This window comes from Oncorhynchus mykiss, chromosome 27, assembly GCF_057628025.1.
Source record: "Oncorhynchus mykiss isolate SJ-2025 chromosome 27, ASM5762802v1, whole genome shotgun sequence".
NCBI lineage: Eukaryota > Metazoa > Chordata > Actinopteri > Salmoniformes > Salmonidae > Oncorhynchus > Oncorhynchus mykiss.
In genome coordinates this window covers 1,072,871-1,085,350 of record NC_143048.1, presented here as the reverse complement: position 1 = coordinate 1,085,350, position 12,480 = coordinate 1,072,871, and positions in this window count along the sequence as shown.

The window sequence follows — 12,480 nt, the reverse complement described above, 5'->3', positions numbered from 1 at the left end:
CAACTGGGGGAGGAAAGGGGGGAGTGTACAGGGGGTTGGGGGGAAAAGAAGGGTGTGGTGTGGGTCCAAATTGTGGGTAGAGCCTATTCTAAATTTAGCTGCTCACACCAATTCTTAAAAATGAGGTCTGCTGTGGTTGTTGTTCAGTGTATCAGGTCTGTTGTGTGGAATTCATCATGTGGTATCTCCAAGAGAAATGGGCCATGTGTGGTGATGTAACCGTTAATGACTTTGAGGTTCCGTTTTCGATCTGGTGAAAGGAGGTGTGAGTGGTTAATAATGGGGATGTAAATAATTGCATTAGGGAAAAAGTGACTCTTGCTTCCTTGTGCATTGATGCATTCTGTTTGATGTTTTGTATGGGTCATTATCCATATTGTTTATGCCCACCGAGAGAACCACTATGCATGCTGGTGTCTAAATGAACCTCTGTTTTCTCCAGGACCTTTTTGAAATGGTAAAATGTTGCTCCAGGGTAACTCTCCACTTGTATGGGTTATGGGTTATGAAATGGAGGGATTCTATTAACATTTGAGTCTCCCAAGACTAGTATTGGTTTATTTCCCTTAAAATTCCAATCTGCCACCTTGCCATTTGGTGTAATACTTAAAGGCCCGTAGATGTCCTCCTAGGATCATAAATTAAACTGAGGTAAGCTCCAAGTTGCCTCTTTTTCTGGGTGGCAGTGCAGAAGTCGATGTGGTGAGAGATTCATTCAACCATAGTGTTGTTAAATATGAACATAAACGCCATATTGTGCATTTAAATGGTTTCATTGTTTTGTTAAAGGAAAGGAAAAACCTAAAAGAGGAAGTGCCAAACTAAAACCAAACAAACCATAAATATATAGAGTAGAAATAAATTATGAATAAAACCATGTTCTTCTCCATCCATTTTCCTGTCTGTTAAAACCCATTTTCTAATACAGGCCATTTGGTGTTATTGTCTGTAGGTTCTGGATCCACTCCCGTGCTGCCCACAGGTCCAGAGGCCCACAGGTCCAGCCTATATGTGACTGTAACCCTGATATGGTAAGGTGAGTGATGGGGTGCTCCTGGAAGTGGGTTATGAGTAAATTGTAGGTTGATGTGGGCACTTGGCCAATGCAAGTTCAAAACAGACAGTGTGACCCAATTAAAGGCACTTCCGGTTGGCACAGGAAGCTATACGTAAACACATATCTTGCTTGGGGTATTCTCTTACAGAATCCTGAGTTTAAAGTCTTTATGTTAAAAATTGACTGATCTAGACAGGGTTGAATGCAGTCATTTTCACATTTGCAGGTTATGTACATCAAAATACCTTTTGGGTGAATTTAACCACTTCCGGATGCTCCAGGATGCTTAGATTCGACACAGGTAGACCTCATAGTGGTCTGATGGACTGTCATAGAAGACAGGTTCATAAGGCATTCATAACCCACATAGGCTTCAGGTTGAATTTAGAGGTGCAGGCAATGTATTCCTATGGGGAGAGAAGTCAATGCAAACTGTTTGAAGTAAACACCTTCTTTTAACTGCTAAGGGTTAATGCCACACGGCCAAGGTTAGGCTTGCACGGATCGGGAGGACCTCAGGAACGTACCTGAGGTCGAATTGTGCTTCTCACCCTAGCAGTTCTCTCACTGTCACCCAAAACAAATGACATTTTGGGCCTACTTTTCTCATGGTCGCTGCGCTCAGACCGAGCGAGCTACGGGATATCTCGTTGAACTCTGCACGGCCTAGAGATTATGTTTATGCCCTTGCCTGCTCTCTGTGTCTTTCAGCACCACACCTTTTCACTCCATCCTTGCTGTGTGTGTGTGTGTGTGTGTGTGTGAGAGCTTTTCTTTGACATCTGCTGGCGGAAATTACTGATTTACAGTTTAGGAGGGTTACCTAGTCACACATGTGAAGTTTTGGAAAGATGTGACTTTTTTAACCCTTCAAAACAGACAGTGTGACCCAATTAAAGGCACTTCCCGTTGGCACAGGAAGCTATAAGTAAACACATGTCTTTATTGACATAGCCACTTACAGAATCCTGAGTTTTAAGTCTTTAAGTTAAGAATTGACTGATCTACACAGGTTTGAATACAGTGATTTTCATAATGACAGGTTATGTGTTTCAAAACACTTTTAGGGTGAGCTAGCTTGATAGTTAACGTTTGCTTTAGTTTGCGCGCCAGCTCTGCAAATTCAGCAGGTGTGTGTGAAGGCTTCCAACAAAACTAATGACCTGCAGTGGATCAAACCATTGTGAGGCAAAGGGCGGGAGTCGCAATCTTTTGAAACTTAAAAACGCGCTATTAAGTGTCTATAATCAGCATAAGTGCTTTCATTGCGTTCATTCATATTATTGAAATTACATAGATATGTTTACAGTGATATATTGGGGGGGGAAATCATATTTTTCTCAGGATAGGGGGGTCGTGTCCCCCCCTGGGATTTCTGCCTATGCACGTGATATCTCCTCACTCACGTGGTTGATTGAAGGACGTGGTTGATTGAAGAACTGATTTGTGTTGATGGCAATTACCATATAAATTCAAAGATGAAGAAGGAGGGATGACTAGAAACGATTCAGTTGACCGTTTTATGTGTGGATTAATTGTCGGAGTAGAGGAATTTGTGTAATTCAGGTAAACAAATAACGCAATGTTTATATCACAGGACAAATTAGCTAGCGGGTTAACTCGCTAAATTGCCATACATGTTTCATGCTTTTCGGCCTGTCCCCAATTTAATGCCATTGGTCACATATTTTGTTTTGATATTTTAACCTGCGTGTCTTTATCGCGTCTGCAAGCACGCAGCTGGTATGTTTATAATGAACTTTATCTGTCGAAAATGGAAATTGTGAGGTTTGAGGTCTTGTGGTGGCTTACTACTTTGTCCCGCTCCGGGATGGTCTAGCAACCATCGCGTTTTTGTCCATTTGGGATCCTGTGTATGCGGTAGATTTTTGCCGTGTTTGCGTCCACTTGGGAAATGGGAGATACGGGTCCGGAAACCTTTTTTTTTCTTTTTTTTTCTAGTGATTTGTTGACCGCTCTGTGTAATTGTAGGTCTCTTACTGTCCACTGCTTTTTGCCGCCCACTGGTCCACCCAGAACACGACTGTAATCCTGATATATTGAGGTAAGTGATGGGGTGATCCTGGAAATGAGTCACTAGTTCTGTGTGTAAATGGGCCCGTTTGATATTGTATAGAATGCTGTTTAAGTCTATTTTCTATTGTATACTGGGTTTCCCCAATGTAGTGTTTTTTGCTAAATGTGCAAGTGATTATATACATATATGACATTTGGAGTGTAGAGTGAAATGAAAGACAACCCCCCCTCTCCAAAAGTTGGGTCTGTGCTGTTGTGAGTTGAAAAGACTTGGATAAATTCATGATGAGAGGGGGTCAACTACCCCCTCTGCTGGGTAATCTAAGAAAGCAACTGGGGGAGGAAAGGGGGGAGTGTACAGGGGGTTGGGGGGAAAAGAAGGGTGTGGTGTGGGTCCAAATTGTGGGTAGAGCCTATTCTAAATTTAGCTGCTCACACCAATTCTTAAAAATGAGGTCTGCTGTGGTTGTTGTTCAGTGTATCAGGTCTGTTGTGTGGAATTCATCATGTGGTATCTCCAAGAGAAATGGGCCATGTGTGGTGATGTAACCGTTAATGACTTTGAGGTTCCGTTTTCGATCTGGTGAAAGGAGGTGTGAGTGGTTAATAATGGGGATGTAAATAATTGCATTAGGGAAAAAGTGACTCTTGCTTCCTTGTGCATTGATGCATTCTGTTTGATGTTTTGTATGGGTCATTATCCATATTGTTTATGCCCACCGAGAGAACCACTATGCATGCTGGTGTCTAAATGAACCTCTGTTTTCTCCAGGACCTTTTTGAAATGGTAAAATGTTGCTCCAGGGTAACTCTCCACTTGTATGGGTTATGGGTTATGAAATGGAGGGATTCTATTAACATTTGAGTCTCCCAAGACTAGTATTGGTTTATTTCCCTTAAAATTCCAATCTGCCACCTTGCCATTTGGTGTAATACTTAAAGGCCCGTAGATGTCCTCCTAGGATCATAAATTAAACTGAGGTAAGCTCCAAGTTGCCTCTTTTTCTGGGTGGCAGTGCAGAAGTCGATGTGGTGAGAGATTCATTCAACCATAGTGTTGTTAAATATGAACATAAACGCCATATTGTGCATTTAAATGGTTTCATTGTTTTGTTAAAGGAAAGGAAAAACCTAAAAGAGGAAGTGCCAAACTAAAACCAAACAAACCATAAATATATAGAGTATAAATAAATTATGAATAAAACCATGTTCTTCTCCATCCATTTTCCTGTCTGTTAAAACCCATTTTCTAATACAGGCCATTTGGTGTTATTGTCTGTAGGTTCTGGATCCACTCCCGTGCTGCCCACAGGTCCAGAGGCCCACAGGTCCAGCCTATATGTGACTGTAACCCTGATATGGTAAGGTGAGTGATGGGGTGCTCCTGGAAGTGGGTTATGAGTAAATTGTAGGTTGATGTGGGCACTTGGCCAATGCAAGTTCAAAACAGACAGTGTGACCCAATTAAAGGCACTTCCGGTTGGCACAGGAAGCTATACGTAAACACATATCTTGCTTGGGGTATTCTCTTACAGAATCCTGAGTTTAAAGTCTTTATGTTAAAAATTGACTGATCTAGACAGGGTTGAATGCAGTCATTTTCACATTTGCAGGTTATGTACATCAAAATACCTTTTGGGTGAATTTAACCACTTCCGGATGCTCCAGGATGCTTAGATTCGACACAGGTAGACCTCATAGTGGTCTGATGGACTGTCATAGAAGACAGGTTCATAAGGCATTCATAACCCACATAGGCTTCAGGTTGAATTTAGAGGTGCAGGCAATGTATTCCTATGGGGAGAGAAGTCAATGCAAACTGTTTGAAGTAAACACCTTCTTTTAACTGCTAAGGGTTAATGCCACACGGCCAAGGTTAGGCTTGCACGGATCGGGAGGACCTCAGGAACGTACCTGAGGTCGAATTGTGCTTCTCACCCTAGCAGTTCTCTCACTGTCACCCAAAACAAATGACATTTTGGGCCTACTTTTCTCATGGTCGCTGCGCTCAGACCGAGCGAGCTACGGGATATCTCGTTGAACTCTGCACGGCCTAGAGATTATGTTTATGCCCTTGCCTGCTCTCTGTGTCTTTCAGCACCACACCTTTTCACTCCATCCTTGCTGTGTGTGTGTGTGTGTGTGAGAGCTTTTCTTTGACATCTGCTGGCGGAAATTACTGATTTACAGTTTAGGAGGGTTACCTAGTCACACATGTGAAGTTTTGGAAAGATGTGACTTTTTTAACCCTTCAAAACAGACAGTGTGACCCAATTAAAGGCACTTCCGGTTGGCACAGGAAGCTATAAGTAAACACATGTCTTTATTGACATAGCCACTTACAGAATCCTGAGTTTTAAGTCTTTAAGTTAAGAATTGACTGATCTACACAGGTTTGAATACAGTGATTTTCATAATGACAGGTTATGTGTTTCAAAACACTTTTAGGGTGAGCTAGCTTGATAGTTAACGTTTGCTTTAGTTTGCGCACCAGCTCTGCAAATTCAGCAGGTGTGTGTGAAGGCTTCCAACAAAACTAATGACCTGCAGTGGATCAAACCATTGTGAGGCAAAGGGCGGGAGTCGCAATCTTTTGAAACTTAAAAACGCGCTATTAAGTGTCTATAATCAGCATAAGTGCTTTCATTGCGTTCATTCATATTATTGAAATTACATAGATATGTTTACAGTGATATATTGGGGGGGGAAATCATATTTTTCCCAGGATAGGGGGGTCGTGTCCCCCCTGGGATTTCTGCCTATGCACGTGATATCTCCTCACTCACGTGGTTGATTGAAGGACGTGGTTGATTGAAGAACTGATTTGTGTTGATGGCAATTACCATATAAATTCAAAGATGAAGAAGGAGGGATGACTAGAAACGATTCAGTTGACCGTTTTATGTGTGGATTAATTGTCGGAGTAGAGGAATTTGTGTAATTCAGGTAAAAAAATAACGCAATGTTTATATCACAGGACAAATTAGCTAGCGGGTTAACTCGCTAAATTGCCATACATGTTTCATGCTTTTCGGCCTGTCCCCAATTTAATGCCATTGGTCACATATTTTGTTTTGATATTTTAACCTGTGTGTCTTTATCGCGTCTGCAAGCACGCAGCTGGTATGTTTATAATGAACTTTATCTGTCGAAAATGGAAATTGTGAGGTTTGAGGTCTTGTGGTGGCTTACTACTTTGTCCCGCTCCGGGATGGTCTAGCAACCATCGCGTTTTTGTCCATTTGGGATCCTGTGTATGCGGTAGATTTTTGCCGTGTTTGCGTCCACTTGGGAAATGGGAGATACGGGTCCGGAAACCTTTTTTTTTTTTTTTTTCTAGTGATTTGTTGACCGCTCGGTGTAATTGTAGGTCTCTTACGGTCCACTGCTTTTTGCCGCCCACTGGTCCACCCAGAACACGACTGTAATCCTGATATATTGAGGTAAGTGATGGGGTGATCCTGGAAATGAGTCACTAGTTCTGTGTGTAAATGGGCCCGTTTGATATTGTATAGAATGCTGTTTAAGTCTATTTTCTATTGTATACTGGGTTTCCCCAATGTAGTGTTTTTTGCTAAATGTGCAAGTGATTATATACATATATGACATTTGGAGTGTAGAGTGAAATGAAAGACAACCCCCCCTCTCCAAAAGTTGGGTCTGTGCTGTTGTGAGTTGAAAAGACTTGGATAAATTCATGATGAGAGGGGGTCAACTACCCCCTCTGCTGGGTAATCTAAGAAAGCAACTGGGGGAGGAAAGGGGGGAGTGTACAGGGGGTTGGGGGGAAAAGAAGGGTGTGGTGTGGGTCCAAATTGTGGGTAGAGCCTATTCTAAATTTAGCTGCTCACACCAATTCTTAAAAATGAGGTCTGCTGTGGTTGTTGTTCAGTGTATCAGGTCTGTTGTGTGGAATTCATCATGTGGTATCTCCAAGAGAAATGGGCCATGTGTGGTGATGTAACCGTTAATGACTTTGAGGTTCCGTTTTCGATCTGGTGAAAGGAGGTGTGAGTGGTTAATAATGGGGATGTAAATAATTGCATTAGGGAAAAAGTGACTCTTGCTTCCTTGTGCATTGATGCATTCTGTTTGATGTTTTGTATGGGTCATTATCCATATTGTTTATGCCCACCGAGAGAACCACTATGCATGCTGGTGTCTAAATGAACCTCTGTTTTCTCCAGGACCTTTTTGAAATGGTAAAATGTTGCTCCAGGGTAACTCTCCACTTGTATGGGTTATGGGTTATGAAATGGAGGGATTCTATTAACATTTGAGTCTCCCAAGACTAGTATTGGTTTATTTCCCTTAAAATTCCAATCTGCCACCTTGCCATTTGGTGTAATACTTAAAGGCCCGTAGATGTCCTCCTAGGATCATAAATTAAACTGAGGTAAGCTCCAAGTTGCCTCTTTTTCTGGGTGGCAGTGCAGAAGTCGATGTGGTGAGAGATTCATTCAACCATAGTGTTGTTAAATATGAACATAAACGCCATATTGTGCATTTAAATGGTTTCATTGTTTTGTTAAAGGAAAGGAAAAACCTAAAAGAGGAAGTGCCAAACTAAAACCAAACAAACCATAAATATATAGAGTAGAAATAAATTATGAATAAAACCATGTTCTTCTCCATCCATTTTCCTGTCTGTTAAAACCCATTTTCTAATACAGGCCATTTGGTGTTATTGTCTGTAGGTTCTGGATCCACTCCCGTGCTGCCCACAGGTCCAGAGGCCCACAGGTCCAGCCTATATGTGACTGTAACCCTGATATGGTAAGGTGAGTGATGGGGTGCTCCTGGAAGTGGGTTATGAGTAAATTGTAGGTTGATGTGGGCACTTGGCCAATGCAAGTTCAAAACAGACAGTGTGACCCAATTAAAGGCACTTCCGGTTGGCACAGGAAGCTATACGTAAACACATATCTTGCTTGGGGTATTCTCTTACAGAATCCTGAGTTTAAAGTCTTTATGTTAAAAATTGACTGATCTAGACAGGGTTGAATGCAGTCATTTTCACATTTGCAGGTTATGTACATCAAAATACCTTTTGGGTGAATTTAACCACTTCCGGATGCTCCAGGATGCTTAGATTCGACACAGGTAGACCTCATAGTGGTCTGATGGACTGTCATAGAAGACAGGTTCATAAGGCATTCATAACCCACATAGGCTTCAGGTTGAATTTAGAGGTGCAGGCAATGTATTCCTATGGGGAGAGAAGTCAATGCAAACTGTTTGAAGTAAACACCTTCTTTTAACTGCTAAGGGTTAATGCCACACGGCCAAGGTTAGGCTTGCACGGATCGGGAGGACCTCAGGAACGTACCTGAGGTCGAATTGTGCTTCTCACCCTAGCAGTTCTCTCACTGTCACCCAAAACAAATGACATTTTGGGCCTACTTTTCTCATGGTCGCTGCGCTCAGACCGAGCGAGCTACGGGATATCTCGTTGAACTCTGCACGGCCTAGAGATTATGTTTATGCCCTTGCCTGCTCTCTGTGTCTTTCAGCACCACACCTTTTCACTCCATCCTTGCTGTGTGTGTGTGTGAGAGCTTTTCTTTAACATCTGCTGGCGGAAATTACTGATTTACAGTTTAGGAGGGTTACCTAGTCACACATGTGAAGTTTTGGAAAGATGTGACTTTTTTAACCCTTCAAAACAGACAGTGTGACCCAATTAAAGGCACTTCCGGTTGGCACAGGAAGCTATAAGTAAACACATGTCTTTATTGACATAGCCACTTACAGAATCCTGAGTTTTAAGTCTTTAAGTTAAGAATTGACTGATCTACACAGGTTTGAATACAGTGATTTTCATAATGACAGGTTATGTGTTTCAAAACACTTTTAGGGTGAGCTAGCTTGATAGTTAACGTTTGCTTTAGTTTGCGCGCCAGCTCTGCAAATTCAGCAGGTGTGTGTGAAGGCTTCCAACAAAACTAATGACCTGCAGTGGATCAAACCATTGTGAGGCAAAGGGCGGGAGTCGCAATCTTTTGAAACTTAAAAACGCGCTATTAAGTGTCTATAATCAGCATAAGTGCTTTCATTGCGTTCATTCATATTATTGAAATTACATAGATATGTTTACAGTGATATATTGGGGGGGGAAATCATATTTTTCCCAGGATAGGGGGGTCGTGTCCCCCCCTGGGATTTCTGCCTATGCACGTGATATCTCCTCACTCACGTGGTTGATTGAAGGACGTGGTTGATTGAAGAACTGATTTGTGTTGATGGCAATTACCATATAAATTCAAAGATGAAGAAGGAGGGATGACTAGAAACGATTCAGTTGACCGTTTTATGTGTGGATTAATTGTCGGAGTAGAGGAATTTGTGTAATTCAGGTAAAAAAATAACGCAATGTTTATATCACAGGACAAATTAGCTAGCGGGTTAACTCGCTAAATTGCCATACATGTTTCATGCTTTTCGGCCTGTCCCCAATTTAATGCCATTGGTCACATATTTTGTTTTGATATTTTAACCTGCGTGTCTTTATCGCGTCTGCAAGCACGCAGCTGGTATGTTGATAATGAACTTTATCTGTCGAAAATGGAAATTGTGAGGTTTGAGGTCTTGTGGTGGCTTACTACTTTGTCCCGCTCCGGGATGGTCTAGCAACCATCGCGTTTTTGTCCATTTGGGATCCTGTGTATGCGGTAGATTTTTGCCGTGTTTGCGTCCACTTGGGAAATGGGAGATACGGGTCCGGAAACCTTTTTTTTTCTTTTTTTTCTAGTGATTTGTTGACCGCTCGGTGTAATTGTAGGTCTCTTACGGTCCACTGCTTTTTGCCGCCCACTGGTCCACCCAGAACACGACTGTAATCCTGATATATTGAGGTAAGTGATGGGGTGATCCTGGAAATGAGTCACTAGTTCTGTGTGTAAATGGGCCCGTTTGATATTGTATAGAATGCTGTTTAAGTCTATTTTCTATTGTATACTGGGTTTCCCCAATGTAGTGTTTTTTGCTAAATGTGCAAGTGATTATATACATATATGACATTTGGAGTGTAGAGTGAAATGAAAGACAACCCCCCCTCTCCAAAAGTTGGGTCTGTGCTGTTGTGAGTTGAAAAGACTTGGATAAATTCATGATGAGAGGGGGTCAACTACCCCCTCTGCTGGGTAATCTAAGAAAGCAACTGGGGGAGGAAAGGGGGGAGTGTACAGGGGGTTGGGGGGAAAAGAAGGGTGTGGTGTGGGTCCAAATTGTGGGTAGAGCCTATTCTAAATTTAGCTGCTCACACCAATTCTTAAAAATGAGGTCTGCTGTGGTTGTTGTTCAGTGTATCAGGTCTGTTGTGTGGAATTCATCATGTGGTATCTCCAAGAGAAATGGGCCATGTGTGGTGATGTAACCGTTAATGACTTTGAGGTTCCGTTTTCGATCTGGTGAAAGGAGGTGTGAGTGGTTAATAATGGGGATGTAAATAATTGCATTAGGGAAAAAGTGACTCTTGCTTCCTTGTGCATTGATGCATTCTGTTTGATGTTTTGTATGGGTCATTATCCATATTGTTTATGCCCACCGAGAGAACCACTATGCATGCTGGTGTCTAAATGAACCTCTGTTTTCTCCAGGACCTTTTTGAAATGGTAAAATGTTGCTCCAGGGTAACTCTCCACTTGTATGGGTTATGGGTTATGAAATGGAGGGATTCTATTAACATTTGAGTCTCCCAAGACTAGTATTGGTTTATTTCCCTTAAAATTCCAATCTGCCACCTTGCCATTTGGTGTAATACTTAAAGGCCCGTAGATGTCCTCCTAGGATCATAAATTAAACTGAGGTAAGCTCCAAGTTGCCTCTTTTTCTGGGTGGCAGTGCAGAAGTCGATGTGGTGAGAGATTCATTCAACCATAGTGTTGTTAAATATGAACATAAACGCCATATTGTGCATTTAAATGGTTTCATTGTTTTGTTAAAGGAAAGGAAAAACCTAAAAGAGGAAGTGCCAAACTAAAACCAAACAAACCATAAATATATAGAGTAGAAATAAATTATGAATAAAACCATGTTCTTCTCCATCCATTTTCCTGTCTGTTAAAACCCATTTTCTAATACAGGCCATTTGGTGTTATTGTCTGTAGGTTCTGGATCCACTCCCGTGCTGCCCACAGGTCCAGAGGCCCACAGGTCCAGCCTATATGTGACTGTAACCCTGATATGGTAAGGTGAGTGATGGGGTGCTCCTGGAAGTGGGTTATGAGTAAATTGTAGGTTGATGTGGGCACTTGGCCAATGCAAGTTCAAAACAGACAGTGTGACCCAATTAAAGGCACTTCCGGTTGGCACAGGAAGCTATACGTAAACACATATCTTGCTTGGGGTATTCTCTTACAGAATCCTGAGTTTAAAGTCTTTATGTTAAAAATTGACTGATCTAGACAGGGTTGAATGCAGTCATTTTCACATTTGCAGGTTATGTACATCAAAATACCTTTTGGGTGAATTTAACCACTTCCGGATGCTCCAGGATGCTTAGATTCGACACAGGTAGACCTCATAGTGGTCTGATGGACTGTCATAGAAGACAGGTTCATAAGGCATTCATAACCCACATAGGCTTCAGGTTGAATTTAGAGGTGCAGGCAATGTATTCCTATGGGGAGAGAAGTCAATGCAAACTGTTTGAAGTAAACACCTTCTTTTAACTGCTAAGGGTTAATGCCACACGGCCAAGGTTAGGCTTGCACGGATCGGGAGGACCTCAGGAACGTACCTGCGGTCGAATTGTGCTTCTCACCCTAGCAGTTCTCTCACTGTCACCCAAAACAAATGACATTTTGGGCCTACTTTTCTCATGGTCGCTGCGCTCAGACCGAGCGAGCTACGGGATATCTCGTTGAACTCTGCACGGCCTAGAGATTATGTTTATGCCCTTGCCTGCTCTCTGTGTCTTTCAGCACCACACCTTTTCACTCCATCCTTGCTGTGTGTGTGTGTGTGTGTGAGAGCTTTTCTTTGACATCTGCTGGCGGAAATTACTGATTTACAGTTTAGGAGGGTTACCTAGTCACACATGTGAAGTTTTGGAAAGATGTGACTTTTTTAACCCTTCAAAACAGACAGTGTGACCCAATTAAAGGCACTTCCGGTTGGCACAGGAAGCTATAAGTAAACACATGTCTTTATTGACATAGCCACTTACAGAATCCTGAGTTTTAAGTCTTTAAGTTAAGAATTGACTGATCTACACAGGTTTGAATACAGTGATTTTCATAATGACAGGTTATGTGTTTCAAAACACTTTTAGGGTGAGCTAGCTTGATAGTTAACGTTTGCTTTAGTTTGCGCGCCAGCTCTGCAAATTCAGCAGGTGTGTGTGAAGGCTTCCAACAAAACTAATGACCTGCAGTGGATCAAAC